Source organism: Bison bison, unplaced genomic scaffold (genome assembly GCF_000754665.1).
Source record: "Bison bison bison isolate TAMUID 2011002044 unplaced genomic scaffold, Bison_UMD1.0 scf7180017864456, whole genome shotgun sequence".
Lineage (NCBI taxonomy): Eukaryota > Metazoa > Chordata > Mammalia > Artiodactyla > Bovidae > Bison > Bison bison.
In genome coordinates this window covers 13,065,280-13,079,866 of record NW_011495018.1, presented here as the reverse complement: position 1 = coordinate 13,079,866, position 14,587 = coordinate 13,065,280, and the positions used below count along the sequence as shown (strand labels likewise).

General features: G+C 41.2%; 1 long non-coding RNA gene across 1 annotated transcript; it reads right to left on the bottom strand.

The window, feature by feature from the left end:
- Positions 1–3,680: 3,680 nt before the first annotated feature.
- LOC105002575 lies at positions 3,681–8,539 on the bottom strand. Its single transcript, XR_826987.1, has 3 exons — positions 8,499–8,539; positions 7,928–8,041; positions 3,681–4,682 (listed from the first exon to the last, which is right to left on the bottom strand). It is a non-coding gene; the product is annotated as an uncharacterized LOC105002575 (long non-coding RNA).
- Between the last annotated feature and the right edge of the window lie 6,048 nt (positions 8,540–14,587).

The following is a 14,587-nucleotide window of genomic DNA, read 5'->3' as shown; positions in this document are numbered from 1 at the left end:
CAGCCATCCCTGGGATTCTCCAGGCAAGAACACTGGAGTGGATTGCCATTTCCTTCCCCAATGCAGGAAAGTGAAAAGTGAAAGTGAAGTCGCTCAGTTGTGCCTGACTAGTAGCGACCCCATGGACTGCAGCCTACCAGGCTCCTCTGTCCATGGGATTTTCCAGGCAAGAGTACTGGAGTGGGTTGCCAGAGTGATCGAATTTCGGTGCCTGTATTCAAACCCTGATGGGCTGTGGGCACCTGCACATACTCCCTCCAGTCCTTCCATTGGCTGTACTCTCCTTGTCTCCCAACTTCCAAGCCTGGTACCTATCTACCTGAGGGCCTTTTCTGGTGAGCAGAACCAATTCTGCTAAGCATGGGTAGGCAGGAAGTGCCCAAGAATTAAAGCCCTCCTTTCATCTGAATGACAATGGCAGTCGGTGTATAAATACCCCATCTCTCTCTCACCCCACAGAGCTCAGTACCTCTTTGAGCTCATATTCCACTTTGGTTCCCAGAGTTCCTGTGGGGAAGGTCCACTTATTGACCGTGGTAACTTGCTTGATCCCTGGAGAAGGGAATGGCAGCCCACTGGGATGGCAAAGTTGGACATGACTGAGTGGCTAACACAACACAACAACTGCTTGCTTGATGACGCTCCTTTTGGGGTCGAATTACCTCTCTGCCTCTTTTCCCTACTTTCCTACCCATGTTTCCTTCACCTCCCAAATAAACGACTTGCATCTGAATCCCTGTTTCAGAGTCGGCTTCTGGGTGAACCAAAATAAGACCTGTCTTGCTGAGGGGTATCATTGCCACGTTAGGGAATAGCAACAGCCTGTAGGAACTGTCAGGGACCAAGGAGGCTAAGGAGAGGACCCGAAAGATGGAAGAATTTAGACCCGTGAAATCTTACCATAGCTAAGAAATGCACCAGAAATAGTAGGTGCATGTGCTCAGGGACAGCAGATTGGATCCAGAAGACAACAGGAGGCAGCTGAAGACTCATCATCCAAGCAGTCAAGGGCCGCAGACCAGGCAAGTTAAGGGGGGAGGAAGAGGCATGAGCCCACTAACAAGAAGCAGCTGAAGCCCTGAGGGGGAGGCGTAGGGTGCTCAGGGACTGTTTGTACATTCCTTAATAGATAGAGTCCATTCTCAAAAAGAGATGGCTTGGGTTCTATAGGGAATGTCACTGGCTACAGTGGCTGTTGCCAGGAATATTGGGGCAGAGAGAAATTCAGTGCTCACTATAGTTAAACATGAGTTTGACCAAGATACAGTGCAGCCTCTCGTTCTGCAGATGAGAAACTGAGGATGGATGTCTTAAGCAAGGGCAGTCCCACCACCCTCAGTTAAAGAGTCAGGACTAGAGACTGTCAGAGCACTTGCCCGCCACTCCATGCTACAGTGGCAAGGGGTCAAGTCAGAATGCTGATTCTCAGGCTTAATGGTTGTTTCTAAAAGAGTACCTAGTCCTCTAGAGATGGAAAATTTAGAATTAAGTCTCAATTTCCTCCTGAATGCTGGCATCCACATAAAAGGCCGGACTCCATGGTCCAAAATCTATCTGTCTTAGAAAGTATGTATAATAACCCTTTGTCACCTAATGGGAGTGCTGCTGTGAGTTTTAATTACTATTCATTAAGGGCACAGATGTGATCTTTTAAATGAAATGCTCTAAATGAATTTCATTATAGTTTTACCAGGTACAAAGCACTTACAGACTCTCAGGAACCCAATTATTTTGGTCAGTATTGATATTATCATTATTAACAACATTATATTACATATACCATCACATATTATATATAATGTCACATATGTAACATTTATACACAGTAATATATAAATACTTAACATGGTATATGTATACACACACACATATATATATATAATTTTTTCAAATTTTAAACTTTTTATTTTGTGTTGGGGTATAGGGCTTTCCAGGTGGTGCAAGTGGTAAAGAGCCTGCCTTCCAATGCAGGAGACATAAGAAACACAGGTTCAATCCCTGGGTGGGGAAGATCCCTTGGAGGAGGAAATGGCAACCCCTCCAGTATTCTTGCCTGGAGAATCCCATGGACAGAGGAGCCTGGCAGCTACAGTCCATTGGTTGCAAAGAGTCGGACACGACTGCGTGACTAACACTTTCACTTTCATAGCCGATTAACAATGTTTCGGTAGTTTCAGGAGAACAGTGAAGGGACTTAGCCATACATATCTTCACATAGTATACATACTATAACATTAATGTTGTTGTTGTTCGGTCACTGAGTCAGGTCTGACTCTTTGCAACCCCATGGACTGTGTAGCACACGAGTCTCCTCTGTCTTCCACTATCTCCTGGAGTTTGCTCAATAACATTAATATATAATATTAAGAAGCTATCAATATTATTGATAAATAATAATACATGCTGTGTTTTATTGTCTGTTCTCTTTTTAAATTCGAGTTAAAAAATACCTAGTATTGGATAAAGAAGTATCTTCCTGATGAGTTCCAACATTGATTTCAAACATGAAGTTTGCCCAGGGACTTCCAGGATGGCCCAGTGGTTAAGAATCCACCTTTCAATGCAGGAGACGTGGGCTTGATGTCTGATTGGGAAACTGAGATCCCACATACTGAGGGGCAACTAAATTGGTATGCAGCAACTACTGAGCTTGTGCACCCATGATGAAAGATCCTGGTGCAGAGTGCTGTTTCCTTCTCCAGGGGATCTTCCTGACCCGGGGATCTAAGCTGGGTCTCCTGTATCGCAGGTAGATTCTTCACAGTCTGAGCCACCAGGAAGCCCTCCACTAAATGACTCTAAGAAGACTCGTCCCTGCCCCCACATCTGCTTGACCTGATGAATTTGGCACTTAAGTCTCAAAAGCTGCCTTGTCCTGACGACCCCTACAGTACACTGTCTGCCACCAGAGACCTCCTCCAGGAACCTTTGTAAGAGAAGCACTGAGGCTTTGGAAGCCCCTCTGCAAATGGATTTCTGCACAGAGTTGATAGGAGGTGAGAACTAGGCAGAAATGGAGGGCTACCTATTTATAATAGATGCCGGGGAAGGTTGGACCATTTCTCCTGATATGTACTCAGTCCTAAAATCATAAAAAGGTTTTGCTCTCTATGGATGGATTAGCACCACTCGGGTTCTGAGGCTGAATGAGGGAAATGAGGTAATGGCCTTAGATTTGAAGCACATGAATAATACAGTCTCTAGAATGGGTGGTGCCCCTACCCTGGCTTCCTTTTCCACATAAAATAGAAGACCCGAGTCTCTGGGCCATCCAAGGTATCACTTTTCACAAATATCAAGCATAAATCATTTAAAAGGCAATGTTTAAAAGCAGGAAAGACAAAATCCCAAATGAATATGTTGCTTATCAATGTGCCTCTGCCCTCTTGCCCATGAGGACTTTGAAACGCTCTTGACACCTCGTTTAAATTCTTTCAGAAGCTTGTATTTTTGTCACTGTTTTGAAGGGGGTCAAATAATAGAATCATCGATTTCAAGTTAAGTTACCTACTTAAATTGACTACTTTAATCAAAAGATGAAAACCCAAATGTCCGTAATTTTCAGGAAGAAAAGGTCTTCCTCTATACGGTAGTGGATTGACTTCTGTAGCTCTGTCAGACCCTCAGCAAAGTAGACAAGAGTCTAGTACAATACAAAACACAATTAATTAACTCCCACACAAGTTATTTATTTTTATGGTGATGATGTTGACTAAAGCTTTGAACACAGCTGCCCACACAAAACGCTTTTCACATCTAGATGTAGTATATAAAATTGAGGAACCTCTTAATTTCTCTAACAATCTCAAGTTTGAAATTAGTGATAACCTTCCTAAGCCCCAGTCACAGCAGAGACATCCAGTCAGTTAATCAAATAAAAAGTATGAGTCTGATTTCACATTTGTCAGATACACAATTTCATTAAGTTAGATACGCCCAAGAGCCGTGATGACCAGGCCGTGTCAAGATTATGTGGTGAACCATTTAAATCCAACATGTTATACATGTGTTTATACAATTAATTGGTTATTCAGTGTTTAAAATAAGAATGTCAAAGACACATAAATTATGCCACACCGCCTAAATCCCTTGTGTAAAAAAGGCTTTCCTGCATGAAAAGTTATACCCAACAAAATCATGTTTTGTTAGGACAAACAGGGCAAGAAAATATACAATATAAGTGAGGCCAAACCGTGCATGAGGCCAAAATCAGATTAGCAACAGAGTAAAATTTCTGATCATCTCTCATCCATTGTGACTGAGAAACAGGATCTACCCAAAGCCTGAAATGATGTGATGATAACAGAAATATGGTCATGCCATGAATTTGATCAGTAAATAAAAACACAGCGCAAGTGCATGCCAAGTAGATAAAAACATAAACAGGACAGCAGTACTCGACTGGGGAGTACTGCTCCCCAAAAGCATGGGGAGAGGGGGAAGACAAGATGGCAGAGATTTTAAAAAAAGACAGCTCTGCAACATCAAGGGAAAACAAAGTGGGGACTGTAGAAGCCGAATCTGTCACAGCGGAGGCCTGGGCGTGGCACTGTCATGGCCGGGTCACTGTTGAGTGTGGACCCCACCACGGCTTGCGCCAGACCTTTGAAGAGCAGCCTCGTGGTGGGTCACGGGGCGGTCAGCTGCGCATCTCTGCTGTTCCAAGTGGCCCACCTTGGCCTCTATGGGAAGGAAGGAATGATTTCTTTAAGGACTTGGGCTATTTATAAAATAAATATAAAGTCTAATATCCATTATACACAGATGATAGTGGAGGAGCGCTCCGGCGGCTGGCTATTTGCTGAGCATCAGCCTCCTGTGCGTCTAAATTGCCCCGTACTGAGAGGAAACACAGTACAGTTCACCAGAGACTTGGCTGCAAGGTAAAGCCGCTTGTCTGTGGGCAAGTAATGACTTGCGTTTTCAGCTGCTTCTTGGTAAGAGCTGGAGTAATTGGAATCAGTTATTCAAAACATCGCTAAATGTGATTTAAATGGCAAGGATTTAATAACAGAGAAAGGAGCCATTAAAGGGGTTCAAGCAGGGGAGAAGGGAATTCCGTTTTTTAGAGCAGAGGGAGAAAAATAAAGCAATTACTTGATGTAAAGGCCAGAAACAGGACTCCTGCTGTCAGGGAGAAATCAAATCTGTCAGCAATTAGTGGGATCTTAGGAGGTAAAGAACTCTGCAGTGCTGAGCAGTGAATAAGGGGTTAGCAATTATATGAACTGATAAAAGTGCTCTGGTTTCCAAACAGCAGGTTAACAAGCCTTACTTTTTTCATAACTTGATGCAGACGTGATGAGTCACACTTTAGGATATTTTTCAGTAGTCCGCCAGGAAAGTTCCCTAATAAGCACCTTGGGCGGCCTCTTTCCAGTCTCAAACTGTGTTCAGGCTACCTAGCTTGGAATGATGTACAGGAGAGCATTCAGAGAACGAGGTTCTTCTTTAATTAAAAAATGGAATTATGATTTCCACGAATATGCTGTTTAAAGAAATCAAATGGGAAATCCCCACACTAGTGCCCACTCTTCCAGTGGGGCTGGAAGTGACTGGTGCTTTCTGCCTGGAAAGTATAGCATCGCATGGTGTAAAGTAGGAAAGCTTTTCATCAAATAAAGAACTTAACTTTATTATGCTGTGCTTCTTATACTTTGTCGTTGTAGGAATAAAAAAAGATCTGTTACATCTATTTATATACATACGTGGCCCACACATGACTCCTATCTGAGCTCTTTAAAAACCACTTTATATTGAGGTAGGTGGCTTGTGAAACCCAGTATGATATGCTAAGTCATATCAGAAAGGAAAATCAATTGTTCTGTCACAAAAACAGTTACAGCCTTTCAATTCAAGGAGCTACTCTCAGTGCTGAGAGAACGTTCAGATGTCAATAAAAGATGAGTGTTTGAAGGAAGGTCATCTGAAGAGACTCCCCTAGAATCCTCTTTGAGTAGCTATGACGGTGACCTACTTAGATTTTTACTGACAGGTATTCTGCTTTAAAGACATAAGCAATTATATCTGAGCAACAGGACTGCAAAGTGAAACCTACCATCAGTGCATGCTACAGATTTGTTGATGGACAACAGACAAATAAAAACAATAATTTTTTTCTTCTTTTTTTTCCCTATGAAATTCAGTCTTAATATATTTGGGCACTGAGGACTTTCCTCCTTCTGCTTTAAGCGTTGCATAAGCAAATAACTCAATAATTTAAAAATAGCCAATCAATGGATCTCAAGGGATTTTCCATTTTGAGCAAAACTCCCCTAAACAGAAAAACCTTACCCCTCCTCTCTGGTAAATCATTGTTGTGGGTTTGCATGGCTCCCACAGACCCACTAAATGCCCGTAAAGGCCAATGATCATGAAACATCTATAAAACCCAAAGTGACTGGGAAATGTAGGCTGGGCAGAGTGAAGCTTTAAGAGCAGCTTTTAATCCAGCTCTAAAGTCAATAGAAGTTTTGTTATTTTTCTCTTATGCAACATGGCTTTCAGTTTTATATTATTATTCTTTATTCTATCTGATAGTGTATTTAATATAGGTTATTGCTCAGTTTTCTTAAATATTATATTTGTCTTGGGCAAATTTACAAATAGCATCTAGCAGACTTGTTGGGTAGGGTTGAAAGAAGAGCATGGTATAAAATTTGGAGGGACAGGACATCAGTCAGAGCCACTACAATTCTTTGCAGAGCATAAGAGCTATGCTTTTGACATTCCTGTTAAATACCATACAGGCTTACAAAGATTCCATACCCCAGATTGGCTGAGATTCCTAAAAAAAAAATCTATTTCCTAAGCACCAGACCCTGTGCTAAATGTATTTATCTGTGTTTATATTTCAACTGCTAATAAGATATAAAGCTTTTTTTTTTTAAGACAAATAAGAAACACTTCCATTACTGACTCAGTCATGTATATACATACATAATTTTTTTTAAATTTAGATGACTGCAAATTTTGGACCTCTTTATTCCTGATTATTACTGAGATTTTTTTATTATCATGTAAAATTCTGTATCAGTTTTAGGAGTACAACGTAATGATTTGGTATAGGTATATATTGTGAGGTGATGACCACAAGAAGTTTAGTTAACATCCACCACCACACATAGTTATAATTTTTTTTCTTGTGATGAGAACTTTAAAGATCTACTAATCATGAATTTTTTTAATCATCTCCCATCATCAGATTACAAAAGTCACTTAATTCCAAAAGACACTGAAAGTTAAAAAAGTAAAGATGAAAAACACCAGTTTAAAAAAAAAAATCCAGCTGAGGAAAATACTCCCGTGGGAGAGTTTGCCTTGCTGTTGCTGTTCAGTCGCTAGGTTGCGTCTGACTGTTTGCAACCCCATGTACTTCAACACATCAGGCTCCTCTGTCCTCCACTATCTCCCAGAGTTAGCTCAAACCCACATCCATTGAGTCAGTGATGCTAACTGTCTCATCCTCTACTGCCCCTCTTCTCCTGCCTTCAATCTTTCCCAGCATCAGTGTCTTTTCCAGTGAGTCAACTCTTCACATCAGGTGGTCAAAGTACTGGAGCTTTAGCACCAGTCCTTCCAAATGAATATTCAGTGTTGATTTTCTTTAGGATTGACTAGTTTGATCTCCTTGCTGTCCAAGGGACGCTCAAGAGTCTTCTCCAGCACCACAATTCGAAAGCATCAGTTTTTGGCACTCAGCCTTTTTTCTGGTCCAACTCTCACATCTGTACATCACTACTGGAAAAACCATAGCTTTACCTTGTACAGCTGCAGTTTTTCCTTGATGATTACACTGAAATGCCACCAATCCCTTCCCTTGAAGACAGGTTGATTGGGTGCTGAGCTCTGGTCTTGTCACAGTGAAGACAAACTCATATGTAGCTGGATTTTAACAAGCAAACCATTGGTTTTCATGTGACCTTACCCAGCTCTGCCAGGAATGGGCTGTTTTTCCTTCAACAACAATGTCCCTGGTTTCCTCATCTGGAAGCAATAACAGTAACATTCATCAGAATATAATTGGAGTTTTCTTCATTTCCTGAAATTAAAAATGATCATATAAACTTGCTTAAGAAAAAAGTTGGAGTCAGTGACATCTTTATGATAGGGGAGAAAAAAATATGGTCAACACCAAAATCATATTGATTATATTCTTTGCAGCCAAAGATGGAGAAGCTCTATACAGTCAACAAAAACAAGACCAGGAGCTGACTGTGGCTCAGATCATGAACTCCTTATTGCCAAATTCAGACTGAAATTGAAGAAAGTAGGGAAAACCACTAGACCATTCAGGTATGACCTAAATCAAATCCCTTATGATTATACAGTGGAAGTGAGAAATAGATTTAAGGGACTATGGTGCTCTTTAATGGGTGTGGCTTCCCTGGTGGCTCAGAGGTAAAGAATCTGCCTGCGATGTGGGAAACCTGGGTTTGATCCCTTGGTCGGGAAGATCCCCTGGAGAAGGAAATGGTAACCCACTCCAGTGTTCTTACCTGAAGAATCCCCATGGACAAAGGAGCCTGGCAGGCTACAGTCTGTGGGGTTGCAAAGAGTCGGACACAACTGAGCAACTAATACTTTCACTTTCACTTAATGGGTGCAGGGTTATCCAGTAATATCTTGTAGGCTTTACTTAGTTAAGGTTTAGTATTAACTCTGGTTTCTCATTCAAAACACCTGCAGAGGGACAGAAATAATCAAACATCTGGTTTGTCCCAACAGAAGCTAGTTGTGGGACACAAAGGTTTTTAAAATGTCTTACATGACATCACTGTTTAAGGATGTGTATGAGAGACTTGATATTGTTCAGAGCAGTGTATAGAAAGCCCAAGTAAACATTCTACATGATTCACCAGTTCACAGTAGTTGTGGTAACCTCTTAACTCACAGAATCAGGAAAGAATCTTCTTTAAGCTGGAAATAAATACATCCCAAGAAAGGTTTAGAATCCAGCTCCTTTGAAAGCTTCTTAGGAGCAGAGCAGTGCCCTAAATTGCTTCACTATATTCTGGCCTGAGGACGAAGCTTCCAGATCATGAGGCAGGAAGAGAAGTGACGCCTATGTGGGTGTCAATGACACCCCGCAGCTAAGAATCCTGACCAGGATGCAGTGTACCCTCTCCTTGAGGATCAGACGTCGGAGCTGTCTTGGTGGTCACGCTGTGTAGGATGGCCATCTGGAAACTCCGGTTGGAGACTGGACGAGTGTTGTCGCTCTGCTTCCTCTGAACTGGATACCGCTGGTAGGAGCAGTCCCACCTTCACGAATCTGCCACTAGTGAGTGTCAAGTGAGACCTGAGACTGCTGCCAAGTTATAAATGAGTACGTCTCCTGGGATGCAGTGTGTGAATTCTGATATGTCTGTCCTACAATTCTTAGGAAAATAAATCCTAGCAGTTCTCTGGCATGGCAGCCTTACTTGGCAGTAGGAGGGAAATTTTGGTGAACTGCAATCTGGGGGAGGATTGGGGTAGGAGACTTTAGGGAGCTGGGATAAAATGGTTTGCTAATCACCTCCATCGGATTAGTGCCTTCCACACTTCCACACCCTCTCCATATCCTGCCTTGGGCATGCAGTAATTAGGACATTCCTTTTGTTAAGGGATATGATTGAACTCTGCCTTTTAATTTTGTGATTTTGATCTCCTTGAATTACTGATTAATCAACTATCCAAGTAGGCATTCACCCCTTTCAGTTCAGTTCAGTCGCTCAGTTGTGGCCAACTCTTTGCAACCCCATGGACTGCAGCCTCAGGGACAAATAGTAAAGAATGACGATGTTGTCAGGCTGGGTGCCACCAGTCCTGTTCTTCCAGTTGGGACTGTGCCTGAGAAAGCAAAGTGGGACACTTCCGTGCCCGATGAACTGCTTCTTACCTTCTCAGCAGCCACATTGCATCAAGGACTTGGCTTCCTCACTGCGATCTCAGCCTCCATGGGGGTGGGTGGACCAGTAGCCTCCTAGTCTATTGAACATGGCCATCCTCTGTAAGGGATGCTCATCTTTATACTGTCAGTCTCAATGATAACCCAGAGACCAGCATTTAAAAGTCAGCTATGAATTTCCCCCTATTTTAAGAAAAACAGGCTATCTTCAGCGGAGGAATTTGTTTTATAGTATTATTCACCGGCCCTATAACAAAAATTTTCTGTGGAACAAATCTTAACTACAATGTTGGATAGCCAGTGTAATTTTGCTATTTTTGCTTATTTTCACATAGAAGAAATGTTGAAATGTATAAGTGGAAATGGCAAAAACTATGAGATTAAACACAGAGAGATTAAATGTCATTGGTTTTGGCTATTCTTTTAACAAGAAACTCAGATTCTTAGATTGTCTTTTTTCCTTCAAGTGGAATTCCTCTTAGTATAGTTCCTATTCTGTGAATAGTAACATATTAATGTGTGGCCTAGTCACCCTCCTGATGCTGAAGCTGAAGCTCCAATACTTTGGCCACCTCATGTGAAGAGTTGACTCATTGGAAAAGACCCTGATGCTGGGAGGGATTGGGGGCAGGAGGAAAAGGGGACGACAGAAGATGAGATGGCTGAATGGCATCACCGACTTGATGGACATGAGTTTGAGTGAACTCCGAGAGTTGGTGATGGACAGGAAGGCCTGGCATGCTGTGATTCATGGGGTCGCAGAGTTGGACACGACTGAGCAACTGAACTGAACTGAACTGAAGTGATCCTCCAATATCTAAGAAGTGACTATCAAAAGAACAAATCATCAAAGCTACTTTTCTTGTAATCAATGGTGGAACCACTGAAAAATAAATAGAAAATTTTGATGTAAAACATTATTCATTAGATATTATAAAATCTTGTTAATATAATATACAGAGGTAGTCAAGTTCCCACATCCCCCCAACATACACAGAGTTTCCCCATCATAAACATCTTGCATTAGTGTGATATATTTGTTATAACTAAGAAGCCAGTGTTGATATTTTATTGCTAACTAAAGTCCACAGTCTTTATCAGGGCTCAGTCTTGGTGTTGGGCATTCTATGGATTTGGAAAATGCATAATGACATGTATCCATCATAATATAATACAGACTCATTTTGCTGCCCTAAAAAGAAAATTAGGGCTAAGGACTAACTAGTTCTGTGATCCAAGAAGAGACAGACATTTGAAAATGGGCTCTCTGAGTTTCATACATTATGCTCCAATTTGACCCATTATTGGGATTTTCTAGAATAGGGATATTCTGCAATTTCATATAATTCTCATTTCCAGAGTATGTCACTGTTTCAACTCTCCCTGCTCTTCTTCTCTCCCTCTGATATAATCCTGCTTCATAAAAACCCGAGGAGATGAAAATGCATATTGCTCATGTGATAAAGGAGCCAACAAAACAAAACTCACACTCTGGAAGTTGGGTACAGTTCATTAATAGCCTTGAAAATTTTGTTCTGAAACAGATCATCTTGTATTAGAGGAAGTGAAAATGAGAATGCTTCTTAGCCTTCATTCACTAGTTTCTAGAATGTTTCTATTTAGTCAGCGACATTTTTAAAGGGCATTTTCAAAAGAAGAGAGAATGCAAATTAGCAGCATTGGGCATTACACAGTAAATAAAGGAACTGTCGGAGAAAAATCAAATGGAAAACCGGTGGTACTGTAGACATTTATAAGGAGAAAGTGCTATATTGCTTTAAATGGGAACAAAGGCAATTCTGCCTTATCTGAATTCCATCCTGTGCATTGTGATAAGTGCAAAATACCAGAGTAATTGTACTTTAGAGAATGTGTGAAGTGTAAAGTCTGGGGGCTACACTAGTGGTATGGTATTCTGTTCTCCCATACTGGCAAAAAGTTAGTTATACTCCTGTAATCTTGTAATAATAAAATGTCTTTTATTATGAAAATTCATCATTAACGTACAATTAATTCAAAATTATCTTGTTCTTTTTTTTTTTCTTTTCCCTGTTTGTAATAAGAAGTCTCTGCTGGTCTATCTACCCTCTTGTGTGTGTGTTAGTCCCTCATTCGTGCCCAGCTCTTTGTGACCCTGGGTACTCTAGCCCACCAGACTCTTCTGTCCATGGGATGTTCCAGACAAGAATACTAGAGCGGGTTGCCATGCTCTCCTCCATGGGGGGCATCTGTGTCTCCTGCGTCTCCTGCACTGGTAGGTGGATTCTTTAATACTGAGCCACCTGGGAAGCCCCATCTACCTTCCTGCCTTATTTCACATACTTTTGACGCTTGGGTGCATATTTAGGAAGTAGCTGAATGAAGTCATGGATATGGCTTGTGGCCATGAAATGGAGCAAGACTAGATGTTCCTTTTTATAGTTCAGTCTACTTTTATTATTGCCTTTGATTTATTAGGACCGTGTTCGAGCCAGTTGATCAGTGACACTGTAGCTGCACTTGGAAACTTTTACAGATTTTGGGCTCCATGTTATAGTTGCTATGGCATCATGATCAGCAAAATAGAGATCAGGAGACCCAGGTGCTACCATCCCATTTACATGGAGCAGTTGTTTCTCCATGCTATAGTTTCCTATTGCAGAACAATGATGATAACACGGCCATACCTACATTGCAGATTTGTCATGAAGCACAGTCTTTGTGAAAATAGACATCAACACAAAAAAATTAGGAGATGATGTTCTTCACATCACTAACAATTTAGTCAACATAATGACAATCTCATGTCTCATAAGATATGTTTTACTTAACAAAGCCCTGGAATATACTCTTCCCCTTCCTATGTGATATTAATGAGTTATTAATTAAGGTATTAGTTAATTAAATATGTTAAGTCATTAACTTATTAAGATATTAATAAGTTATTAATTTTTGCATCCCAAAAGCTTCCCCCAAAGTGACATGCACTTATTCAGTGACAGGCTCTTATCTCATGAGAGACGTTTTACTTAACAAAGCCCTGGAATATGCTTTTCCCCTTCCTATGGGCTATTAATGAAAAGTATCTAGTGTTTTTGCATTCCAAGAACTTCCCCCAAAGTGACATGAACTTAGTGGCCACCCACCCCTGATATTTTTTCCCCTAGGCGATACCAAATTGGAACAATTATTACCCACAAAGCGCCTGAGGGGTCTGTTGCCCCCTGTACATTTGGCCCTTCTGCATCCACGAACACCGCGCTGAAGTGGTGGTCTTTGCGCCTTTCTCATTGTTATTCTCCGGTGCCGAGCCACTTGAATACTTGCGCGAGAGAAGCAACGTCCCGGCGTCAAGTCAGTTTCAGCTCTTGAGATCTGAAAGGCAGCCACTTGGAGTTCATTACACATTTCGACTCAACACTCCTGCCTTAACATTGTATTGCACAAGAATTCTCAATTCATTTTGGCTGCGTTACAAGGCCTGTTTTCTGCCTGGATGCCCAGGTCTCTCTTTCTTTCCATTGTCTCTGGTTGGTGTCCAGGAATAAAGGATACTTACCATTTAAAAAGGCAGAATTGTTTGCAAAGAAAATACTTCCTGCTAACTGGCACTCTCTGAGAACGTTAAAGACGCAAATGAAGACAGTCACTTCCTTTGGAAGAATACTTATTTTTATGCATCTTTTCTGAAAAAAAGTTATTTCTTTGTGTATCTTGCTCATCGTAATTTATGTTTTCCCATCCATGAGAACTTTATGAAAAAGAGAGAATCTCTTTTATTGACGAATTACTCCTTTACTGACTAGGAGCTTTAACCTTCATATATATTTATATAGATACACCTGGCCAAGATCTCTTTTAAGTACAAAACCAGAAACTTTTTTCTCAAGCTTCTTGAGAAAAAAGGTCTTCAGTGCTAGGTCTTCACACTGGAGTGTGAGTTTAACAATACTAAAATAGAAATGTTTAAAAATACGTCTTGGCTTTTTTTATTGATAAAGGTAATAGTAATTAATTCTATTCTATTTATTGGACATGGTAGGGTTTAATAAACCTCCAGTGCCTTCACTTTTCTGTTTTAAGAGCTGCATATCTGGAGAGTATTTTGCGTAGCAAGGTGAGATTTGAAGACACATGTATGTCAGCCTCAAAAAAAGGAAAGCCATTTAACTGCTTCTTTTCAGAGGCTGCACTGCAGTGGTGAGTTTAGGGAGGTGGGAGGAAACAAGGCTAGCCTGCATTTTTTAATGTTCTTGCATGTGTGTGCATGTGTGTGTGTGTGTGTGTGCACGCACACATGTTGTTTTCCACAGGGAGAAGCTAATCTCTTGGCTTAGCTCCACCTTAGTATTAGCCTCAGTGCTTTCTCTCCCCCTCTTTACTCTAAATCATTATTAAGTTTATTACTTCTTTTTTTCTTTTGCTGGAGAAGATTAATGGCTTTCCCTGGGCAGAGTGATCTCAGCAGAGCCCAGTGGCTCTATAAATAGCACCTGCGGCTAATTCTCCAGTGCCTGGTATCTCCTCAACACATCTTGATCTTTAAACAATTTGTTCAGAAGAGGAAAGCTAAGGGTCACTGTGCACTTTGGTGTGACTCAAAACGTGTTTTATGGATAATGGGGTTTTTCTCCAGGAAGTTTGGCCTGGCGGGTCCTTTGGAGAAACTGGACGTCCTGGCATGTCTGTCCTCGGGGGAGGCATGCCTCACTAACC